We start from the raw sequence: 19,207 nt of genomic DNA on the forward strand, positions 1-19,207 counted from the left end.
TCACCCTGCAGAATAGTCATACTTTCACCCATGCATGCACTAGTGGTATTCAAGTGCTACGCATCCTATTTATTTTCAAACAACTTTTAAAGTCCTTCAAATAAAAGGCACCATCGTGTTCTCTGCATGTTCTATAAAACTATTCATTAAAAAAAACACATTCCAATCTAAATACAATGTAGTGAACATCTTCCATTTTAACCTACATGCAGGAATAATAATTCAGTCATCATCACTAACCTATGGGGATGCTGTCTGAAACTTTTCAGATTACCAAAACTTGACATTTATTCCGTGATGGGCTCACAGAAGGGGGTCTCTTGCAAAGTTGTTCATCATTATTATTATTATTATTATTATTATTATTATTATTATTATTATTATTATTATTATTATTATTATTATTATTATTATTGCTATACTGCATATTATGTATATAGTGTAATTGAAAGGTTTGCAGTTGAAAGGATTTATACCTTCCATTTGAAATCATGTTATTTAGTGATTAATTCAGTTGAATACATATTGTGCACTAAAGTACTGAAGCTTATTAGCACCACAGAGAATGAAAAAAAGATTGCCTTAATATGAGATAATATTGCCTTTTTAACACTTTTGTCATAAATAGATTGTAGGCATATGTACAATAAGGATTACAAACATAATTATAAAAAAATGGTTTGAAGCATATTTAACCATTTAACTCAAAACATATAATGCAACTTGTTGTTTTTTGCTCACTGTATTTATTTCCAAGTCCATATCATTATACTGCACTAAGTATAAGCCCCTGCCACCAAACAAATAATAAATGTAATGTATTCTTGATACTCCTATAGCAGTGGTACTCAAAACTTGGCCATGTTAATGCTTTTAGAATGGTCCGTCAGTTGACCTAAGGCAATATATATATATTTTTTTTGGATTTTTTTTTAAATGTGATGATAATTATTCAGTTTGTCAAAGAAGCACATACAACAATTTTTTACCTGTCACAAGCTCTCTGATGTCTGATTGGTTACTTGCCTTATTAAGCCTTATTTGATTAGGTAATTTACTCCTTGAAGGCAGGACTATGCAAAGTGATGGCCCAGAGACCTGGAATTCCGAATACATTACACAATCAGTAGCATTGCATTTATCCTGCCTCCTAAAGGCCAGTAACCAATCAAACATCAGAGAGCTTGTGACAGATTATAATTATTTTAAACAAGAAACCTGGAAAATATAATACTGGAGTTTGGAAACATGTAAGCAGGCTATCAGCTGTAAGATCTTTATTGTCAAACAGTGGAATATAAGTAACATATACCATTATACACTCACCTAAAGGATTATTAGGAACACCATACTAATACTGTGTTTGACCCCCTTTCGCCTTCAGAACTGCCTTAATTCTACGTGGCATTGATTCAACAAGGTGCTGAAAGCATTCTTTAGAAATGTTGGCCCATATTGATAGGATAGCATCTTGCAGTTGATGGAGATTTGTGGGATGCACATCCAGGGCATGAAGCTCCCGTTCCACCACATCCCAAAGATGCTCTATTGGGTTGAGATCTGGTGACTGTGGGGGCCAGTTTAGTACAGTGAACTCATTGTCATGTTCAAGAAACCAATTTGAAATGATTCGACCTTTGTGACATGGTGCATTATCCTGCTGGAAGTAGCCATCAGAGGATGGGTACATGGTGGTCATAAAGGGATGGACATGGTCAGAAACAATGCTCAGGTAGGCCGTGGCATTTAAACGATGCCCAATTGGCACTAAGGGGCCTAAAGTGTGCCAAGAAAACATCCCCCACACCATTACACCACCACCACCAGCCTGCACAGTGGTAACAAGGCATGATGGATCCATGTTCTCATTCTGTTTACGCCAAATTCTGACTCTACCATCTGAATGTCTCAACAGAAATCGAGACTCATCAGACCAGGCAACATTTTTCCAGTCTTCAACTGTCCAATTTTGGTGAGCTTGTGCAAATTGTAGCCTCTTTTTCCTATTTGTAGTGGAGATGAGTGGTACCCGGTGGGGTCTTCTGCTGTTGTAGCCCATCCGCCTCAAGGTTGTACGTGTTGTGGCTTCACAAATGCTTTGCTGCATACCTCGGTTGTAACGAGTGGTTATTTCAGTCAAAGTTGCTCTTCTATCAGCTTGAATCAGTCAGCCCATTCTCCTGTGACCTCTAGCATCAACAAGGCATTTTCGCCCACAGGACTGCCGCATACTGGATGTTTTTCCCTTTTCACACCATTCTTTGTAAACCCTAGAAATGGTTGTGCGTGAAAATCCCAGTAACTGAGCAGATTGTGAAATACTCAGACCGGCCCGTCTGGCACCAACAACCATGCCACGCTCAAAATTGCTTAAATCACCTTTCTTTCCCATTCAGACATTCAGTTTGGAGTTCAGGAGATTGTCTTGACCAGGACCACACCCCTAAATGCATTGAAGCAACTGCCATGTGATTGGTTGGTTAGATAATTGCATTAATGAGAAATTGTACAGGTGTTCCTAATAATCCTTTAGGTGAGTGTATATATGTACATTTAGCATTGAATAAATACTGGTATTAACAACTGTACATACAGTATTGCATTTCCATTGTGTTCTCATTGTTCCATGTAGATTTTTATTACAAAAAATATGATCAGGTATATATATATACGTGCTAATATTAGGCTACATACCTACCATCATCATCATCATCATATCATATTTGCTGATTGTTCTGCATGGCATAATCTTGCATTTGAATATGATTATTAAAACATACATAAGGAAATAATTACCGTTATGGCTAGATTATTGAAGAAATTGCATTATTATTATTATTATCATTATTATTATTATTGTGTTCAGTAGGTTAAGGTAGCTTTCTATTGGCGTATTTATTCCTTGGTAGGAAAGTGATTGGTTGAAAGTGAAAACATTATCCAGGTAATGTTTTTCCAGCAGAAAAAAACAGCAGTGCCTGAATGTTAGCCTGTTGACTTGTCTCTTGTGAGACTGGGTTGGAAGATTATAACACCAATGTTGCAATCGCGTCACAGGTGAGCAGTGCCTTAGCCATGACCTTACCGTGACCTTAATGAAACAGAACAAAATAATAATGAAGTAGCTAATAAAAGATAGTATTATAAAAATTAAAACTAATCTTCTCAATATAGAGACAATACACAAAAGCAACAGCAGATTCAGGAGCTTCTTGCTCTTCTAGAGTTACTAAGAGTACAAGCTAAAGGATTTGTCAAAGTGCTATAATTATTTCATTTCTGTCTCGTCAGGTAGTAGTCAGCCCACAAGCCACCCACAGGTTTTTGAGTTGTCTACTCCGGGATGCAATTACCTTTCGGTTCCTTCCAGACCAGCAGACTCAAGCTAGGCAAACCCTACTGCTCCACACCGACTGCCCAAATTCTAAAAGGAGATACAGGTCAGTAATGTTTATCCATAAAACAGTCTCTGTGCAAATCCACAATTTGAATGTCTCTCTCTTTTTTTTTTGTAGGTTAATAATTCTACAGCCACCTGAGGAGATCGAGAGAAAAGAGCGACCATCCAACAATAAAAGTTACAATTAAAGTTCTGGTTCCAGAGGACCCCAACCTTCCTTTATCAGTCTCTGTAGTGCGCCCAGGGCCCTGCAATGATAATTACATACAAACACCTGCTCTCCCGGCAGAAAAGGGTTACTCATGGCCCCGCAATTTCATTCTTGTCGCCGGCCCACCTTCTCTGCCGCACTCAAATAAGCGCTGCTTAACCCCACCAAGGTCTGGGGCATAGCAGATGGCAATGCTCTGGTGGCCACATCAACTGAGAGCCATGCGTGTTGACCAAGCATTAAATAGAACAGAGAATAACTTGTCTCATGTACAATATTATTATAAACATGGATAAGCTCAGGAAGTCATTCAGGCTATGTTTGGCTTCCCCCAAGGCCCCTAGCAGGGATAGCAGGGTCTGATTAAGCCTCTCACATGCCCCATTACACTGTGGATGTTAGGGAGTGGTCCTACTCTTTGTAATCCTGTACATATTCGCCGAATCTGCCATGAGCTTTGATTCAAACCCTGCCCCTCAGTCACTGTGGATGCGCTCAGGGCAGCCAAAAGGTTGTATCACCACCTTCCACAATGCCTTAACTGTAGTGGGGGCCGATTGATCTCTCACTGTTACTGATCACGCAAATAGAGAGAACAGGTCCACAATAACAAGCACATAAGGATAGTAATCATCCGGATGGCCCAGGGACAAATGGTCTATGGTGACAATTTCTAAGGGATAAGACGTCCTTATCGAGACTGTGGGGCCTCCCCCCTCCGGCCACGCCTTGGCCAGGGAACACTGGGAACACTCCCCTGCCCAACGCTTCGAGTCCTCGCCCATACCATACCAAAAATAACGCTCCCACAATACCGACAAGGTCCACACACTACTGACATGACCGGCAGCCTCCTGATACTGGACCCAGACCTCTATTCCCCACACCCGGGGGACTATAATCTGTATCACTTAATCCCCCTTTACCAAGCCTACTTGGTGGCAGACCAGGACCCCCTCATGCAGCATTAACTGGGGCCACTCAGACAGCATCCATAAACAGGAAACCCTCCCTGGAGGATACTGCTGTCTTTCCACCCAGTCCCGTATTACCTGGAGGGCCTCGTCCTCCTGTTGCCTGTTGCCCAGGGGAAGTCTTCTCCCCCTAGAGAGTAAGTTGTAACTGTTCCATCTCCCACAACTTCCACGGGACTCTCCCTCACTACAGCACACACCCTACTGGACTCCTCCACACCCCTCTCTTCTGGAAGACGGGCCAAAATATGCTGGCCTATGCTGAATATCGAAAGTGAAATTGGCCAACTGGGCCACCCATCGCTGTTCCAACTGATCAGTGATCAAATATAATGGATTATTGTTTGTAAACAATCCGTACTCATGGAGGGTTCACAACACTCATTCTAAATGGCACAGATGGGACACAATGCTCCTTTTGATGGGAGAATTCAGTGATGTGGGCCCACAAAACCATCTCACTCTCTGGTGGTATCTTTACAGGGGCCTGTTGTGTCAACTGGACCGTCCCCACCAACATGGCCCGTTCTGCCTTGGCCTCCAACCTGTGGCAAACTGAAAATGCCTTTTCCCAGTCCCTTCTCCACCCAGCTGCCCCCTGAAACTTCACCCAGTGTATCTTGCCCTTCAAATAGCCATTTCCATACTGGGCCAATAATGTTCATACCTAAGATGTCTTCATGGGCACTAAGATTTCCATCAGCCACAATGACAAAACCCTTATGTGGCACTAGAATTCACCCAATCACAAAGTTGAAGACCACATAGCACACATATGGGATTTATTAACTATTTCAGCCAAGCAATATCAGCCTGATCTCCCACTATATGGGAACCCAAATGCTTCCAAAATAAGGACTCAATAAATAAGGTGACCTGAGACCCAGTGTCCAACACACAGGGGAGCACAACTCCCTCAGCCATAACCTCCATCCCCGGACATTCTTCCACTAAATCAGGCTTATGTACTGTGGAGTTAACCTCAGTCTGTCCCCCTCCCACAAGCCCTACTGTTGACGGGGATAGTAGTTTAAAGCCGGCTCACTAATCTGTCGGAGGGACAGTGACGGCACATGTGTCCCTCTTGGCCGCAATGTAAGCAGATAAGCTGTCCCTGCTCCATCCATCGAGGCTCTATTCATGGGGGCGGTATCTCCCCTCCTCTACTCGACCGCCTCGGGAGCCCTTGCCCCTCTTTGATACTTCCACCTGGTCTGGGCGGCCCAACTCCTCCTTCAACAGGCAGCCCAGCTCTTGGACCTGCTTCCGCAAGTCGTCCCGCAGCTTGGCACATGGTGTAGCTTGCCATGCGGTTGGGCTCACAGGGGTCTGCTTCACAGGGGCCACGGTAACCACGGCCTGGGCGGCAGCTTCCGCCATCTCACCCCATCCTTCTGCCTCCAAAGCCCGGGATTCCTTCTGAACCTGTCACAGTAATTCTTGCTTGAGGCGGCCCTTCACCAAGCAGGCAATATACTGACCATGCAGAGTGTCTTCCTTTTGGGCCACCCCCTGTGGTTCCTCCTGGTGCCACCTAGAAAATAACTTGCCATTAGGTGAAAGCCCCCAAAGTCACACCCTGATGTTGTTTGGTTTGAAAACATTGGGCCTGAAGCCTTGCCTTTGACCTCTGTGACCGATCCAGCCAGCAGGTTTTAGTGGCATTGGATGGGTTGTTAACCCTTTCCCTCAGCTCTAATAAAGACATTTCTCTTTTAGCTAGACCCTCCAAAGCCCCATACAAAAAGTCAACCTTCTGATGCTCACCTAATTCCTGCGTCCACAACATGGCCTGAACCTGCTCCTTCCATTCTTCGTACTTCTCCCCAGCCGCCCCTTTAAATTTGGAAATCCAAGGGACTCCCATAAACCATGGCATAACAACAGTGCGTAATACTGGCGGAACTACTGGAGGGACCACTAACGGATCTCCTGCCAAGTTTTGGGGGACCTGCCCATCCATGCTGTGCGTCTGGGGTCCTGCCAATACTATGCCAAAACCGTGTCACGACTGGTGGGGGTTCAGTGTGAACATGTGACAAACTATGTCACCTCAGTTGGTGAGCGAGAGAGGAACTCGCAACCCCCTATTTATTTTCCACCCAGGCAGGTTTGATCGGACCCCAAGACACAAACAGCTGGAGGTAAGTGATAATAACAATTATTTTTATTCACAGGTTGGTTTTCAATTGCACAGGGAACGAAGACTGTGCTTAAACAATAATGACCAGGGAATATAACCAAGATATACTGTAAATATACTAATAAAACTGCCTTTAATGATCAGAGCACAATAGAAGCAAAATACCCTACCCAAATGAAACCAAACAATAATAATATTAATAAGTGAAAACAACAAAGAAAAACAGTGAAAAATATAATACATTAGTGCATATATAAATAAATAAAAAGAAAAAACCAAAGACAATAATTGGTGATTATTCAGGTAACACCCTGTTAAATGTGCATCTGTTGACAACTGTCTGTTGTATTGCTTCTATGTACGTATGCATGCTGTCTGAGATGTAAATCCACCCCCCTGGGCCTGTACAGTGTCCGTTTTTTGTTTGTTTTGTTTTAAAAGTTAAAACAAAAAAAACTGCTATTTACTTGTTGGCCTGGCAACGCCTTTAGCATTTATTTTGCCCCCCGCATTTTAACTGCAATTCGGGTTGTTTTAAAATGAGGTTGGTTGGATCTGTCCAATCACATGTTGTCGATTGATAAGTTATGTACATCGTCCAATCACTATTCGGGTCCCCTACTCCTCAACAACCGTTGCCAATAGGTACCTAATAAAACTTGATGCCCCAAACAGTCGGGGGGTCAGTTCAGAGTGTAGTCGGTATAGGTTCATCAGTGTGTTTCAGTGCAGGGGGTACAGAGACTCTAACGAGCCTGTAAAACAAATCTGTTTTCTGTTTATCTTTTCTGGACATCGTTCCCAATTTATTTTTTTGTACTGTGTTTATTGTTGTTCATTCATTACGTTTATTTTATTATTGTAAGTCAAAGTGTAAACAGTGTAGAGTGTAGGCGGTAACCAGTGCTTTCTAAAAACAAAAACAAAGTACATCTCTGGGAATCGGGGCGAGAGGAAGGAAGGACCGGCGACTGGCAAAGGTTACATGATCCACCATCAGGCCTGCTGGTGCTGACCGGCCCGGGAGTCCGGACGAGCGGCTTGGAATAACTCGGACACAATTGCTGTGTTGTGAGGAGGTGTTGTGAGTTTGTGGTTAGGGCGTGCTTATATATTTATTTACGTTTGTCAGCTGGCGGGTGTCATGGTTCCCTAGCCTTGACCCTCTATCCCCACTAGAGGCCGTCATTGTTCCCCTGCCTTTCCCTTCTCTTCTCACTGCTTTCCTTTGTCACTCTTCCAATTAACTCTTCCCGGTCCCGGTCCCATCCATGTCTGCTGAACCAGAGGTCCCGGTCCTGTCAGCGTCTGTCGAACCAGAGGGATATGATATGATATGGAGTTGCAGAGACCTCACTGAGCCATCTCCTGCTCAAAACAGATAAAGTGGTTCAGCATAGTGAATCATATTTAAATTAACTTATGGAGGTAGCATGAAAACCAGAAGACCTGCTGTTCTTTGAGGATCAGATCTGGAGACTGCCCTAATTCCATAACTACACCACTGTGTTATGTCTGCACACTGAGTTACAGTGCTGCATTGAGTTACATTAACACACAGTTTGACAGTGTGGTTATTGTTTGGTTATGTCTGATGTAAGGTATTTTTCTGATACATAATTGATTACTGTGTACTATAAAGTACCACATGTATGACTAGAAAACGCTGTCTCAGATTTATCATTCTTAAGACAACATTGGCGATGATGATGGCTGATCTCTCTCTCCCACCACCTCCTCCTTTCCTCTCATTACCGGGCAACCCACTGATGCCATATGTTTGCTGGTTACAGTGTTTTGAAACTTACCTCATAGCGCTTAGGCTAGACGAGGGAAAGGGCACTGCTATTCCACTGCCTGGGAATGGAAGGCCATTATGAGCTCGGGACTTTGGGACACCTACGACATGTGTGACACTCCTGAACGGACACTTTTCTACTCCACAAAGCACACTCCTTCGTCAATTAATCTTAAGACAGCGTCACCAACTCCCAGGTGAGTCTGTGCAAACTTAAATAGCTAACTTTAGGGGCTTAGCCAGTTCATGCAAATTTGGGGCACTGCAAGATTAGATGCAATTGATAGAACACACAAACAATGTTAAAGTACGGGAGAGACTCTTGCTCGAGAAAGACGACCTCACTTTGGCAAACACAATTAAGCTTGCCTTTCAAGTGGAGTTTGCAGCGGAGTGTGCTGCTAGGTTGACACAGCGAGTGAGCTGCCCCTCCCCAACCAATATCTTGTACCCGGGTAGTGCATTCATGCCTGCACATGATTGCTCTGTCTGCCCTGCCCCCGACTCTAGCACTACACTGTATGACAGCAGCATCCATTACCACGGCAACAGTGTGGAGACTGCGGGTCCCGTTCCCATGCCAAACCTGCTGCAGCTGTGGGAAACAAAGGCACTTTGCCAATGTCTGCCGCTCTGCCCCAGGAGCCCCAAACAACACAGAATGTCACTCTCAGTCCCCCACTATTATCAAGAATGTGAGCTCTGGGCCAGTGAATTTCAAATCATGCCCAGTCAACCTGAGTGATGTGTGCATTCCCTTGCTATTAGATACTGGTGCCAGTGTATCACTGCTGAATGTGGACACGTAGAATCAGTTTTTCAGCTCCCAGCCACTCTCTGTGCCCCCCACTGCCCTCTGTGGATATGGTAACTCAAAAATTGATGTAGTGCACTCACTCCAGCTCAGTGTTCGCTATGGCACAATAATGCAGCTTCCATGCCACTGTGCTAACCTGATGGGACTTGATCTCTTCACCGCTCTGTGTTTCACACTCCCGCACACTGGTGGATCAGAGATTCTGCACGTCACCTCAACATGGCAACAAAAATGGCCAGCACTGTTTGAGACTGTGGGTCTCACTGACTTCATCCAACAGCCTCTGATCAACCACACCATTAGACCTGTCATTCAGCCACTGTGTCATATCCCGCTGGCTCTTTGTGAAGAGGTCGAGGTTGATCTGAGAAAACTGCTAGAACAGGACATGATTGAACCTGTTGATGCCTCCCCTTTGATCACCAACCTGGTAATCGCAAGGAAAAAGTCTGGTGTTCTACGTGTCTGCATGGACCTGCAGCCAGTGAACAATGCCATCATACCCGACAAATGTTTTCTTAACAGGACCTGCAGCAGGGCTATCTCCAGGTGCCTCTTCACCCCAGCAGCTGTAATTTCACTGTGTTTGTGACACATATGGGTGTGTTTGTTACTAGAGGATGCTGTTTGGGCTGAGTTCAGCACCCAGTTGCTTCCAGAAGGTCATGATTTCAATGCTCATTGGTATCCCCTGGGTGGACATTTATTTGGATGACATCCATGTCGAGCACCTACATGTGGTGTTCACTGCTCTGGTCAAGCACAAGCTCATACTCAATGGTGACGTGTGTCTTTGCAGTGCCATGCATTGAGTTTGTGAGGAGGCAGTACTAAAGGGACTAGCAGAATTAAAAACAAACAAATCACCTGGGCCAGATGGGATATTTCCAACAGTACTTAAAGAAATTAGGGAAATTATTTTTAGGCCACTAATTCAAATATTCCAAATGACACTTAGAACAGGGGATGTGCCAACTGACTGGAAGACAGCAAATGTCATACGAATCCACAAGAAGGGGACAAAACTGAGCCAGGAAATTACAGACCAATCAGTCTCACCTGCATCACTTGTAAAATGTTGGAAAAAATGATTAGACAGAAAATAGAGGAGCATCTAAATGAAAACCATATTCTTGGAGATAGTCAACATGGGTTTAGACGAGACAGATCATGTCTTACTAATTTATTAGTCTTTTTTGAACATTCAACTGCAGCTGTAGATCAGGTGAAAGCATATGATATGATATACTTAGATTATCAAAAAGCTTTTGATAAGTTTCCACACCAAAGACTGATCCTCAAATTGGAAGCTGTAGGCATTCAGGGTAATGTAAGTAGATGGAGTATGAACTGGTTGATGTATAGAAACAGAGGGTGTCGATTAGAGGAGTTGCTTCTAACTGGAGTGAGGTTGTTAGTGGAGTTCCACAGGGATCAGTACTAGGGCCTTTGCTTTTTCTAATCTATATTAATGATCTGGACTCTGGGATAGTTAGCAAACTTGTCAAATTTTCAGATGATACTAAAATAGGTGGCTCATCAGATACAATCTCAGCAGCACAGGCTAGTCAAAGGGACTTAGATAATATTCAGTTGTGGGCCGACACCTGGCAGATGAAATTCAATGTGGACAAGTGCAAGATAATACACGCAGGTAACAAAAATATAATACACTATATCCACTATAATGACACTATGGGAGGAAAATAACTAGATGAAGTAACGCATGAGAAAGACCTAGGAGTCTATGTGGACTCCTCACTTTCTTCATCCAAACAATGTGGGGAAGCAATAAAAAAGAACAGAATGCTAGGGTATATTGTCAAAAGTGTAGAATTGAGAACAAGGGCAGTGATGTTCAGACTGTACTGCACTAGTTAGAGCTCATCTGGATACTGTGTACAGTTCTGGGCTCCACACTTCAAGAAAGATATTGCTGCTCTAGAGGCAGTTCAGAAGAGAGCAACCAGACTTATTCCAGGTCTGAAGGGAATGTCCTACTGAGAGACTGAGGGAACTGATCCTTTTCACCCTGGAACAGAGGAGACTATGTGGGGACGTGATTCAAGTCTTCAAAATCATGAAAGGCATCGACGACTTCAAACCAAAGCAGCTTTTCCAGATCAGCAGGGACACACGCACCCGGGGACACAAATGGAAATTGGGCTTCAAGGCATTCAAGATTGAAAACAGGAGACACTTCTTTACACAGAGAGGCGTCACAATCTGGAACAAACTCCCCAGCGATGTGGTTGAAGCTGAAAATTTGGGAACATTTAAAAATAGACTGGATAGGATCCTTGGATCACTTAGTTATTAATGGACACCAAATGAGCATGATGGGTCGAATGGCCTCCGCTCGTTTGTAAACTTTCTTATGTTCTTATGTTCTTTATGGGCTACTGGTAGTCAGCTGTTGGCAAATCTCTTCTCCAGTCCAATGTCAAGGCTATCCACAGCATCCCAGAGCCTAGCTCCTCAGCCCAGGTAGCCTCCTTCTTCTGCATTACTGAGTAATACCTGAAGTATCTACCACAGTACTCAGACACCTAATGTAATGTATTGTTATGATACATCATTGATTACTGTGTACTCTCTGAGTTATCATTCCTAACATAACTCACTGCTAAAACAAAGACAATCCTTCAGTTTTTTAAATATGAAAATAGGTCTCAATGTTGCTTTGTATTCCTTTGCATCCAGGCCTACAACTCGTGGTTTTATTTATAAATTTTATTATCTCTGATCATAATATGATTGGCAGCGCTTATGCTTGCCATTTCTCAAATGCTTTATGGTCTCCGGTTCCAGTAAATGTTAAATTTGGTCTCCCCACAGCCTACCTGAAAGTTTCACAATTGGCAGCCATGTTGTCAACACTGTTTATGGTCTCACTGGCTCTTTTTTTTGTTGAATGCCACCTGGTGACTTTAGGGCATCCTATAACCATGCACCCTCTTTGACAGCAGTGCAGTATGACAAGCCACATTATCTTTTAGAGATATCTTTAATTGCATTTCAAGGTATCTTCAAATATTTTGAGAAATCTCTAAATCATTTAAAGATATATTTACATGATTTAGAGATATCTGCAAACCATTCAGATATATCTAAGTAAGGTACTTTTTAAAGATATATCTACATTATTTGCAGATATCTCTAAATGGTTTGCAGATATCTCTAAATTATTTGAAGATATCTCTAAATTATTTGAAGATATCTGCAAATCATTTAGAGATATCTTCAAATGACTTCCTGTATTTTGGCTGAGATTATCACTTCCTGTTTTCGCATTCAGTTACATCGAAATTAATTAACACGTTAACAGGAAGTGATAATCTTGGGCTACATACAGGAAGTGATTTGAAGATATCTCGGAATGATTAAGAGATAGTCTAAATAAAGAGGAAGTAATTTGCAGATATCTCTAAATGATTTCAAGACATCTCTAAATCATTTAAAGATATCGCTAAATTATAATTTGGCTTGCCATAGTGCAGGGACATTGTTTCCTGTTTCCCAATGATTATATTAGCACTTTAAATTTTGGAAAAGTTAGTGCTTTGTAATAATTTGGGCAACAAATTAGGAAATGGTTTTAGGGATACAAAGTCAAAACAAGATTTAATATTTGAATCCACAAAACCTTCCACACGTCACTTATAAAGGAACCCTCAAATGTTGTTCAGTTCTTCATTCAGTTTCACTAGAAGATCTTTAAAAGAAATCCTACATTATGTGTCCTAGAATTTTCATTCTAAATTGCACATACATGTTAAGGTAGTTTTAGGAAAGAGATGAAATAAGTATTTGACAAACAGAAACCAATTGTCCTCATCCACTAACTCTGCCTATGGTAATTTAGGCCCAGGTTGTATCACTTGCAAGTTCCAAAACCCAATCAATGGTTAGTCATTCATACTTTCACAGAAAAAAAACTGCCAACACTTAAAATGTGTATATTAAACCTTAAATGGGTATTTAGATTTCACTTCCATAAACAGGCTGTATACGAACTGCATTAAAATTGAAAAAGTGAAATCCACATTAAATTAAATAAATAAATACATAAATACATAAATAAATAGTGTCTTTCTTTTGGTGGTTTTTAAACTGAAAAGAAACTTCAAGGTTACATCTGCCTCGCAGCTGTAGGCACTGATATATTACATGGACATTATTTGGTTTTACTGCAAATTAATTCATATCTCCTTAAAGGCCAGCAGCCCTTGTTTTTGACACAGACCTACTGGTGGAAAATATTAAAATGTTTGAGTATTGGGGAGTTTTATGTCCAGGATATTATTTTTCAACTGAACCCAAAGACAGATTTTCATGGACAATTGAGCAAAAATCCCATCACACCTTGCTCCTGCTGGGAAAGTTGAATTGAAAGGAAATAAGCCATCAAGCTCCACTTACAGATTCAGTGGCATTTCTCCCCCATCCCCCCCCACCCCATACTAGCCCCCACCTAGCTGTTATGTATGGCGCCCTCTGTGAAGACCTGGGGCTGATTCTGAGATTCCAAGTCAGGAATGCTTTTAATTCAGAAGTGTATATTTTTAATAACGCAGATAAACACTGATGCCTAAACAGCATTATGGAAACAGACATGCTGTATAAAATATTTGTTCACCAGCTGGGTAAACAAGGTCCCCATGTATCTATTACTTTCACAGTTACTGAGTCAACACAATCTCAAGTGCCTCTCATGTTCCCCACCATTGACTGTGCATGATCTAACATTGTTGGTGAGCTTTCACAGCAGATAAACAAAAAGTGATTTTTATTCAGTCAGCATTTCTTGTTGCTTTTTTTCCTCGCCTGAAAGCTATCCCAGTACTAAAGTGGGTTTGTTAGCAGGGGGGGTTAGAGTCTAACCTACCTCAAATCTCAATCTGTATCAAATCATCGAGTTGCACTTCTGTTTTGTTTGGATGTATGCAGTTCTGGCTGTTACAGAGTTGCCACATTGCCTATTTGCAATAGAAATAACACTTTCTTTTTTCTTCCACTCCCCAAGAAAGTACATTACACACTTCATTTCATTTCAAAATGAGTTATTTGAAGATTTTACCAGGCAGTAATGAACATATATTACAATAATCTTGTATTCAAATAATTTCTGAAGAAATAGGACAGACTTCCTCAAATTTGTTCATTCACTTTATGTTTATACAACTACTAATAAGTCATTCTTGAATTATATATTTTTTCTGAAGAGAAGACATGATACAAGGCCATGGATGTATTTGAAGATCAGTTTCTTAGGTCACCCAGTAAAAGGTAGATGCTCTTTGATTCCATGCAGATAGCGTAAAAAAGATATGGCTCCTTAGATGCTCGTCAACCACAGTTAATTTGGTTTTTCTGTAACAGCAAGGTTATATCACAGGGGAAAGGGGACATAATGGGTAATTTTCCTCCAGAACTCAGTTACAGGTATGCTAAATTATTTAGTGGGACTAACGGCACCAACAGACTGCTGATGTGCCTCTAAAACTACCCCTTTTTTTTTTAGATTCCCCTTCAAATTCCAAAAATCACAAAAGATGGAATATAGTTACTGAAACTGCTTTGATATTGTTTTACCTAGGGCCTTTACCTTAGGCTCAAAATTTAATAATAAATAAATACATCAGAGATACTTCCCCTGAGATGTGAGAGGTACCATGTTGACAACTTAATTTTCTGTCACATATGATTTTGTTGAAGGAGTGCCGTCTGGGTGGCTACAGAAATCGAAGCTTACCTTAAACAATAAGAATGAATGAATGATTGGAATAAAAAAGAAAGGAACAAAGAAAAAATTGCATTAAAGATTCGAAGCAAAATAAGACGAATCACTTTAATTAATGTATCAATCACAGGAGCAAGGGAAGTGGTCAATAGACAGTTTGTTACACCAAAGAGAACATGCAACACAGTCAACATTCACAGGTGTTCAGAACTCATTATACTGTATATATAGTATAATCATTATTTTTAAAGCCTTTAAATAATCACATTTGTAAAGGACAAAAGGGTTCCCTAAAAACTGGACACATTCATTAAGCTGAACGTGTAGGGAGAGCCATTACGTAGGATTTTCAATGTGACCCCCTATTCTTTTCTCACTTCATTTAGTCAACTGTGGAAAGATGTTCCTGATACAAATCTGTTATCAGCATCTTGCTAGATAGCACTACATGTTTCTGATCATATCGTGATTTCTCCGGCAATCCTAATCTTTCTGCAAAGTTTTGGTAAGGTGATTGAAATGAGGTGGGTGAAGAGCTCTATTCAATTTGATGACCTCACATTCCAAAAATACATCTGGAAAAATAATGTGAAATAATAATAATAATAATAATAATAATAATAATAATAATAATAATAATAATAATAATAATAATAATAATAATGTTTAATAAAATGGAAACCGAGAATACTTGGTGCAATTTGTTTTTAATTTGGTTCATTGAAAGGGTTTCTGTGTGCTATCAACATGATTGACTTACATCATATCATTTACACATTGCATCATATCCATATTAACCTAAAAGAATCAAATACAAAACAGAGAAAACATCAATCCAAGTTACACTATCTAACTGCTATTCAAACAAATGGTACCACAACTAAAATAATCACAAATAAGTTGATCAATTTCACACAATGAAAGCTGGCCCATTTCCCCACTGTGTTATTAGTATGTTTTATGACGTGTTCATTGAATATTTCTTAAATGTTATCGATCATTCTGTTTATCCACTTTATGCACAAGATAATGCTCAGACAATCCACGACTCTCAATGCCTTTATCTAGGCTTTACATGATACTCCATGTACTGAGTCTAAAATGTAGGGTCATATTGAACATTTCAGCTTTGATCAAAATAAATCACCTTAGCTTTTCAAATCGTTATTGATTGAGGGAGACATCTGACACTGAATGATTTGATATTTTAGAAAAATGCATCACAATTTACTTTGTGTATTCATTTTAAATGGGAAAACAAGGACAATTGTGCAGTTTATTTGACAGTAAAAAAAAAAAAAACAGCTTTGAGATCAAAATTGGTCTGGATTCTCAAGCATGTACAATGTCAACCATTGTTTGGGACCCATTTATCAGGCAATCTGCAGCTTGATAATACTCATAATGGGACCATTCAAGTGAACAGGTTGTGACTAGATGCCTCATATAGCAGCAGGTTGTTGAGAAGCGTTGTCTGATAACATCCATTGTGCAATAATGAAAATCGAGGTGCCAAACCCTTCACGTTTATTCAGGCCCTTGATGAAGTGTGGCTAAGAGATAAGTTAAAGTTAAGAATTGTATGACCATCAATAGTATATCTGACAATAGAAGTCGAGTATATTTTTAAATACAGGGTATTCACATGTATTTCTTCAGAGCCCAGCTATCAGTATTTTGTGAATCCACTCGACAGCTTTTCCAGTTGTAGCTTTATTATAAGACATTGCATTTGAAAGGGGAACATTCTGCACCTTGATATACAATATAATAATCAGACGACCTTAAAAATGAAGTGGATTTCCTCCTTTTAGCCCACTTATGCCCGTGTAATCATAAAAAATACATCCTTTTTCATAAAATGTATAGTCTTAAACAACTCTATTATTGGGGCATTGAGTACCTTTTAAAAGTTGTTATTAGGTTGAAAGTACATGTCAATTTGAAATCTCTCCCATTGTGCAGTGCGTCATATTATATTCCCCAAACTTGGAAATCCGATGAGGCAGGCGTTCTCAAGCGTGAGGGTGATTAAGTAGCTGGGCGATACCGAGACAGCAACTCATAACTGCAAGAGACTCGGAGAGGGTCCTGTTTTTCACAAGCTAGGGTGGGAGCAAATCAGATGTGAGTTCTTTGCCCTTGTTAAAATCCATTTGCCACTGGAAGGTTTTTCCCTTTCTTGGGTCACTAATTGAATTAAAATGAATTGTGTATCGGTTGTATGCCGACTATGGACAAACGTGTGCTCACATTTTGATATATTTCCATATATTATTGTTATAACTTATTTTCAGCCTCATATAAATGAAGAATGGTATACTGGCAAAGGCAAACGTTACCTAAAGCTGCATTTATTGTGAAGAATAGCATCAGATGATAGCTGCATTAACAACAAAATAATCCTGCCTCACTAATTGAAATAGGCACAGCTTGATGGCCTCAGTGAGTTAGCATGTGCGAGACCTGTGAGGCCTTTAAAAGCATGTGTTAAATTCGATAATGGGCTCCTCTTTTAGGAGGTATCTTATTCCACACCTCAGGCTTTTAACAACCATTAATATATCAGTTGTTACTGAGTACTAATGTGTTTCCCTGGATGTATACCGCTATTCAAAAAGATGATGTTGTTCTTTTAACAGAGGCTTTTAGGAAACATCTGATCTATTTATTTTAAAGATAAGATGATGGACATTCATTTGAACTCTGTTGTGTATGCATGTGTGTGTGCTTTTGTCTGGGTGAACAAGTGTTTTTCAATTATTATATATTTTGAACTTATATATATTTTTTCTAAATACATTTTATTATAATTGATATAATACCAATAATAATGATAATAATAAAAAAAAACTTTCACTGTATGTATTACCCTTCATTTGACATTTGAACCTTCCACATTTGGAAAGAAATGATTACCTGCTTCCTAATCCGCACAGGTCTCATTAGCAGCCAGGCCAACAAGAATGCTGACAACTGGTCTGAAAATCCCTTAACATCTCATTTTAGCAACCTTCCCAAACCCCCAGCAGACCTGATTACAGAAGCCTAAAGGTACAGCACATGATTAGGCCGGAGAGCAGGTGTAATGCTTGGATTCCAACTTTAGTAAAGTTTACTATTATACTTCCATATAGACACACTTTACACTTTCTCGGAAAATAATCAAAGGATTACAAAATAAAATCAAATGGAATCTGACTGTATACGAGGGGGGGAGGCATGCTGGGACTAATTAGAAGGTGCTGTGCAAGATGTGCTATTAATCTTTACACAGTTGTTGAATGTCAATAGAAATGCAAAATATGTCAACGTAAGACCACATGATAGATAGTTAATCAATGTTAATGCTGTATTTGTATTAATTCCCAGCATAAGGATCAGTAAAATAAAAGATGTGGGGGGTTTGAAGTTTAGCCAAAGTAATTAAAACAGTAAAAGGGCAGTTTTAATTCGAATTAACATTCAACATAACCAAATTCGTATTACATGCATTTTAATATCCCCTTACTGTATATCTAACAGTAATTACATAGTTATTAATATAGACATGCAGCTAATTATTAAATATTAGTAATGGAAAGGAAACATTTCCTTTAATATCTGATTAAAGGGAAATCTTTGAAGTGGTGTTCTTTTTTGGAAAGATGTTTAATGATATTACTGTGAAAGAAGGGAAATAAAACCCTTTTATTTCCTTTCATCATTCATGCATAACATTACAGATGGATGACTAGTGGTCATAATGTAAAATAAGTGGAGAATCATGAACACAAGCTTTTTACATATTTGCAGAGCACTGTTTATTCTCTGGTTTTATGCAGATCTAACTGAGGTTAAACCAGCTTCTCTGCCCTTTAATGTAATATAAAGACCACTGGTACAATGTAACATCTCTGTCACTTTATACTGCACTGTCTTAATTAATTTCCATAAAGAGCATAGGAATACTATTTGTATTCATTTATTCAATTATTTTCAAAACAAACATTAAACATACAGATTGTGTGAATAAAATCTAATTTACATTTACCATTTCAAATTTCTTAAGGATTTTCCCTTAGGATGTACTTTGGCTTCATTTAATGCTTACATCAGTGTATTTCTGTTTTGTGATTCAT

Source organism: Amia ocellicauda, chromosome 1 (assembly GCF_036373705.1).
Source record: "Amia ocellicauda isolate fAmiCal2 chromosome 1, fAmiCal2.hap1, whole genome shotgun sequence".
Lineage (NCBI taxonomy): Eukaryota > Metazoa > Chordata > Actinopteri > Amiiformes > Amiidae > Amia > Amia ocellicauda.